Source organism: Oratosquilla oratoria, chromosome 28 (genome assembly GCF_046742065.1).
Source record: "Oratosquilla oratoria isolate Oo_2021 chromosome 28, ASM4674206v1, whole genome shotgun sequence".
Classification (NCBI taxonomy): Eukaryota; Metazoa; Arthropoda; class Malacostraca; order Stomatopoda; family Squillidae; genus Oratosquilla; species Oratosquilla oratoria.
In genome coordinates, this window is record NC_134804.1 from 34,022,747 (window position 1) to 34,030,246 (window position 7,500).

Genomic DNA, 7,500 nt, shown 5'->3' on the forward strand with positions numbered 1-7,500 from the left:
ACTTGAGTGACATATACTCGTAGACCAGTCACGCAGTTTTCTTTTATATAATTTGACTTTTTTTTTACCACATATCGCAGTTTTTTATGATAAGATTGTGCATTTATTCTAGAGGCAATAAAGGAACAGAGGTGGAAATGGACAGGGCGAGAGAACAACAGGTCAACAACGTATAATAAGCAAGGGGATTGGGAACCTTGTGTTCAAGTGGATCAAAGGCTATAACAAGGGTGATGCAAACAAGGTCATCATAATAAAACAACAGGGCAGGACTCGCAGTAATGGGTATAAACTGGACAAATTTAGATTTAAGAAGGAAATAGGCAAGAATTGGTTTACAAATAGGGTGGTCGATGAATGGAATAAACTTAGTAACCACGTAGTAAGCGCTGAAACTATCAGTTGTTTTAAAAAAAACGATTAGACAACTTTATGGATGGGGACGACAGGTGGTGATGGATACGGAGCTGCCTAGTGTAGGCCTTATGGTCTTTTGCAGTCTCCTTTATTTCTTATGTTCTTATGTTCTAATAGATGGAGGGGGCCGATAAAGAAATTTTCAATCTTTTTTATTTATAAGTCTCAAACAACGACAACAGGAATGGTGTATATCTAGTGTACCTGGAGTTTATTATATTTATACATTTTTTGTCCTGCACGAGGGACTACTAACCTAACTCGTTTTGGATGGAAGGAGAAGTAACTTGATAAGCTGAATTAGAAACCGGTTGAACAGACGTAAGCAACGAGTTCTTGTGAATGGTGAAACTTTTACCTGGAGAGGTGTTATTAGTAGAACTCCTCAAGATTTCATTCTAAGTCAACCTCTGTTTATAATATTTGTATATATACTTTTAGTATAAATAAAAAATAAAAAAGATATTGGTGTAATTATTGGTAACGACCTTGAAATAGTTAAGCATTGTATTTCTCCCTCAGAGAAAGTAAATAGGATACAGGGACTAGGAGCTCAATCTTTTAAATAAAAAAATCCAGCTATCATCAACAAGCTATGTAGATCATTGATAGATTAGAAAGGGCACAGCCACAACCCACAAAATCGTTTAAAATTCTTTAACTTACTCTGAAAAAGGAGATTTAAGGGGATATGATTTATGCCTGTAAGATTTTAAAGGAAATCAATAACATCAAAACTAAAAATAATGTCACACTAAATACAAAATGTACGAGAAATAATGGCCTCAATCATTTAGGATGCAGAATTAACATAGAAAAAAAAATCTTCAGAAATGTTATCAGTAAATGGAATAAGCCTCAATCCAAAGCAGTTGAATGTAATACAGTTCGAATTCCCAAAATTCACTTAAATGAACATGTAGACATTTTATATCTATCCAATCTCGTTATGGGCCGAAAGTTCTTGTGTTAGCATTCTTACTATAACTCATTGTGTATGAGAATGCGATTGTGCATGTGCGCTCGCGCGTAATTAAAAGAGAGAGAGAGAGAGAGAGAGAGAGAGAGAGAGAGAGAGAGAGAGAGAGAGAGAGAGAGAGAGAGAGAGAGAGAGAGAGGGAGAGAGACAGAGGGAGAGAGGGAGAGAGACAGAGGGAGAGAGGGGAGAGGGAGAAAGGGGAGAGGGAAAGAGAGAGACAGACAGACAGACAGACAGACAGACAGACAGACAGAGAGAGAGAGAGAGGGAAAGGCCGAGAGAATGTGTGTGCATATGTGTGTGCAAGAAGAATAACAATGGGTTTTTTTAGTGCTTACATTCTTTTGTACTCCCTTTCACTATTTGTTCTGTCGATTATGGCTTGCAAGACAAGTAAAGATATAAAGAAATACGAAACCGTAGCGATACACGCCCATTTTTTTTTCCAACCTCTTTGCCACCAAAGGAGATCACACAGAGATAAAATGAAATAAAATCATTCTGCAAAAGAGAACAAATTCCAATCGGAACAAAAGAGTTTAATGATGAGCCGAATGTTTTGATGTATTTAACTATGTGTGGAACCTGATTCAAATGGAGTTATGTCTCAATAATAAGAGTTACAGAAATAAATCTAGAATAAAAATGGAATACGAAAGAAAGAAAAAAAGAATCTTGGGCTCAACAAATGATGCATAAATAGCAAAGACCGACAGAAATCCAAAGAACTGAATCGGAAATTGACGTAAATCGGGGACCGACGTAAAGTGGGGCATGACGTAAAAGAGGACCGACGTAAATCGGGATTTTCGTAAAAGGTGGAAGACTCCTTCTTTAATATATACATTCAGACTCGACGAAAAAGACGGCCTTCATTTATCATTGAGTAGAATTATGTTCACTGCGAATGTAGGGATTTTATATTGGAAATTGATCAAATGCGCTGATGAGAGGCTCCCTTTGTCATATTGCATACAAAGGAAGTAGGAGCGGAGACGGTGGTAGCAGCTGTGGAAGTTAGGGATATAGATGTGGTGAGAGAGATGACTGTGGTGATGGTGTTGATAACGGTGATGAGCAGTTGCTGGTGTTGATCAGAATAGTAATGGTGACGATAATGATGGTAATGACAGTATTGATGGAGGTATTTTTGGTGATGATATTTGCGGTAGTAACTGTAGTGGTAGTGACGTCAGTTGTTTGTGTAGTGGTAAAGGGTTGTTACTGGTAGGGGTGATGGTAGCCAGGAGGGGAACAATGGTGACGATAATGATGGTAATGACAGTATTGATGGAGGTATTTTTGGTGATGATATTTGCGGTAGTAACTGTAGCGGTAGAGACGTCAGTTGTTTGTGTGGTTTTGGTAAAGGGTTGTTACTGGTAGGGAAGGTGGTGACCATAAGGGGAACAATAGTTTTGGGATAGAAAATAGTTTAACCTCCTCAATACGAGTCAATTTCTCACGGGTAGCATCAGCTGCCTGATGTACGATGCTTCGATGATGCACCATAATACTCACGTTATAAAACATAAAGTCACAGCTGTATTACTAGTTTTCTTTCACTATGAATATTAATAACCACAGAGAATATGATCAAACCAGTTCAAAGAATATGGGGGTCACGCAGCTACAACTACAAAATAAATATAATCAAAACGCCAACACCAAGCATCTCGTATACCTACTTGCGTTTCATGACTCCAACATAGGCGCCATCGTATAGAGAAGGTTAATATTGGTGGTAATTGTAATTGTGGTGACAAAAGTGGTGAAAAATGTTCTCATAGTAAAGGTTGATTTTTTTGTTGCTGTAGTTGTTGGTAATCGGTTTTGTAGAAATCAGCAGTGGGGTAGTGGAGATGGTATTTAAGTTGATGACGTTTGAGGCTGCACTTTTAGAAACGTGTTGTTTTAGCTCTTCATTTATTTATTCATTTAGTTATCAACATGGAACAGAAACATGGAACATGAGAGAGGAAGAGAGAAGGAGTTTGAATGTGTTTGAGATTAAATGTCTGAGAAGTATGATAGGGGTTACTAGGCTAGATAGAGTGAGAAATGAGGAGGTGAGGAGAAGAGGGGTGGAAAGGGAGCTGGGAGATAGGGTTGATGAAAGAGTATTAGGATGGTTTGGACACATGGAAAGAACGAGTGAAGAAAGATTTGTAAAAGAAGTGTGGAAGGCAGAGGTGGAAGGAGTGAATATGAGGGGGCGTCCTAGGATGACAAAAGAGAGGAATGTCTGTGGAGGAAGGACGGGAGAGGTCAAAAGATAGGGGCGAATGGAGAGGGGTTGTGTATAGATGATGCTGTGATGCATGAGGGGGAGTGAGTGGGGGATGGGGGGTGAGGAAGTATGTATGAGAAAAGAATTGACGCAGCCCGAAGGGATTTCTCCCCGTCTTCTCCTTTCCTTCACGGGGAGGGAGGGGGGTCGCCGAATTTATGAAGCGGCCTTGCTGTGGATGTGCTGTGTCTTGCGACACTGCTTCTGACCCAGGGCAGTGGACAGGATGCAGGGATCACCCGTCATCCAGGAGGTGCTAAGATAAGAGGGAGGGAGGAGGGTGGAGGGGAGTGGAATATATAGGAAATGGAATGTGTGGGAGAGGTTTCTATGCCTTTTTCTTTTTGGCTACCCCCCGTGTAGGGGGGAAAAGCCTTTGGTATATGTATGTATGTTATTAATTCATAATCTTTTTGATTTGGACATTCTTTTCAGTAGGCTACCAGGGCATTTTCTTGATTATCATATTTTCATACATGTATGTTTAATATTTCTCGTGCACTAAATTTAGACACAAGAGCATGATCAGGCTCTTAAAACAAAACCAAGATTAAAGTAAACAGTCTTGTGTTTGTGTTTGCGCGAATCTGTGTACATGTGTGTGCTTGTGTTTCCGCGCCCGCTAGTGTGTGTGTTTCCGCGTGCGCTAGTATGTGTGTGTGTGTGTGTGTGTGTGTGTGTGTGTGTGTGTGTGTGTGTGTGTGTGTGTGTGTGTGTGTATTTATATGTTTGTTTCTATGTGTGTGATTCACCATGGTCTTGGATCACGTGTTGGACTCGTGATCGACAGCTATTTCCCTCCCAGAAGAGAGCTCAGTGTATTCGCGTTAGTGTGTGTGTGTGTATGCGTGTGTGTGTGTGTGCGTGTGTGAGTGAGTGCGTGTGTGTGTGTGTGTGTGTGTATGTGTGTGCGTGCGTGTGTGTGTGTGTGTGTGTGTGTGTGTGTGTGTGTGTGTGTGTGTGTGTGTGTGTGTGTGTGTGTGTGTGTGTGTGTGTGTGTGTGAGAGCGAGATTCACCATGGCCTTGGATCACGTGTTGGACTCGTGATCGACAGCTCTGTGTGATTCACCATGATCTTGGACATCGTGTTGGACTCGTAATCGACAGCTATCACCCTCCCGGAAGAGAGCTCAGAGCTCATATGACCGATCCGTGGGTAATGCTGTGACCTTAATGCACACACATACCCAACTCCCCGCCCACGAGAGTTAGAATAACGATTCCCAGCGCGGCAATACTAAAATTATTTCAGCCCTGGGCGGGATTCGAACGCGGACCGCCGTAGTGGTAGCCGGGAACTCTAACCACTGCGCCACAAGATGTGTGTGTGTGTGTGTGTGTGTGTGTGTGTGTGTGTGTGTGTGTGTGTGTGTGTGTGTGTGTGTGTGTGTGTGTGTGTGTGTGTGTGTGTGTGTGTGTGTGTGTAGGTGCCTGTATTCATTAATGTGTACGAACGAGCCAATATTGTTAATGTTATATGAGGTCGGTTACCTTCTTGTTCGACAGCAGCCAACCCCACTACCTTCTCACCCAGCCCTTATCCTCAGTTTCCCCCCCCCCAAGAAATCAATGGTTGTTTACTTTTAGTAAACCTTTGTTGAAGATGTGTGAAAAGTATGTTTGTTTAAAAACTGTAATATTGGAAATTTGTCAATGTAAAATCGAATGCAGTGACAAAATCAATTCATTTTGATTAAAAAATTCTCTTGCTATGCGATACTAAGTAAAGTATGCAATACGAACTTGAAACAAACTTTTGACAAACTTTGAAAGAAAAAGTACTTCTTGTATTAAGTATGAATATAATGCCTAAAACTATATAGGAAGCGTTCTTTATGTATGATCTATGTGAATATTTATTTGAATTATCCTAAAGAAAAACACTGTTTCATCACATACTTGAAAGTATGCATGTCATGTGACAAACTTTAAGCAACCGTTTATATCACATTTGCTTTCTGGGGGTGGGGGGGATTGTTCTTCGTCAGGGCAACTAGTCATTCCTTCTTGGGAAGTCTGTGTCAACACGCCACTTCTGCAGTGTCCCCTTAACGCATATAGCTTTGTAGTGTAATAAAATTTGTAATCTTTGTCAAAACAATTATATATGTCAATTGTAATCACATACAAGGATAGCCCTTATATTGTAAAAAGTATTTATATGTTACATTATTTGCATACTATGTACAAAGCATTAATATATTAATTTGTGTATAGTTTATGTCATGGCGGACGGGCAATCCAATAATAAGTCCTGAAGAGATCTGAATTTTCATTATTCCTTCACTTAAGGACGATACCATTCACCATGGTGAGGTAACTAACCACATGAAGTCTCTGCATGGCAGGCAGTATTAACGTCTTCACTCGATTGCTGTTGTTGGCGTTTTTGTAGGGAGGAGTTTGATTGCGATCAACCTCCTTTGCTTAAATCCCAATAACTAAGCAGAAAAATGTCAGACGCTGACCAGGATAAGAATTACGAAACGTTGTATCGTTGTAAAGTAATTGAATAATGCAGCCTTAACCATTTCGCTATAGTATCCTACCCTATGCTGAATGAATTGGTCTAGCGTTGACAGAATAAAATCTCTACAGGGCAAAAGGGTTAAACTGGAATGAGTGTTTATCTCGCGCCTTTCAAGGAGAACCTGTGTTAAGGAAGTGTTTATAACGATGGTGCATTAAAGCCTGATGTAAAAGGACACACCCTAGTCTCTTAGAACCCGCCTGAATGGCTTTTATGAAGCTCTCCATCCCACTCGAAGAACTTCGTGTCTCTCCCCTTTCGGCCTGTAGCAGAGCCTCACGCTTTATGGGATCCTGTTTGTTTTCCAACTTACGGAAATGGCTTTCCGGTCTCTGTCCACGGTCAGTGTGTGTGTAATGTGTCAGCAAATCAGTGCATGTCCTGATCTTATAGTGTATGACACGTGTCATGTTACGTGACATCGCTGATGCTTTTCTGAGTGACGCTAACACTTGGCAACGTGTGCGATCAATCATGGAAGGGCAGCGCCGCTGGCTGACGCTGTCTTTTGACGCCTGTCGTATTAGGGAGAGTTTTCGATGAAAACATTTTCTCTTTTTTTACGTTTTAGAGGAACCGTGGCTACTGGTTGCCTGAGAGTTCTCTGCTCTGCATCAACCTAAATTCTTGCAATATCTTTATATCTTCAGCCTACGAGGAGTGGCCGTCCATCCTAGCGAAATTATTGACCGGTGGGAGCCAGAAATAGCCTTAGCCATTCCGCAGCGCAGGTGTTTTCCCCCCTAGAGGAATAAGATCGCCCAGTGACAACCAGAATAAATGGATAAATCGTGTATAAAACTATCTGGCGTCAACTAAAAGAAATCATTAAAGGCAACCACATCCTTAGTTGATGAAATTTCCGGATATCTGTAGGCTTTTTTATTTAAGTGCAGATGAGTAGTATCGTAATGAGCATTCATGATGTGATAGAAAATTTAGTTGAGTATAATATATAAAAAAAAAATCTAAAACGGTGGTTCTAAATCCTTTAGATCTACAGAGCATCACAATTGCGGCCAGAATCCTGAAACTACAGTAGTGGTTGTTAGTAACACAACGATTAGATTTAGTGATGAGGTGGTTTCCAGTAGACTAGAGAACAGCACTACATAAGCATGGGGATCATAAAGAATCGTGTTAAGAACCACTGTATCGTACGCTCAGTCCTTTCAGATAATAAAGAAGTTCTCTTTGTTAAATAAGGTTGTTCTGTTGTATCAAGGAGCTATATATATGTAGATAATCTTCCTGGAGACTTTAAATATTAGTGGTGTGCGTAT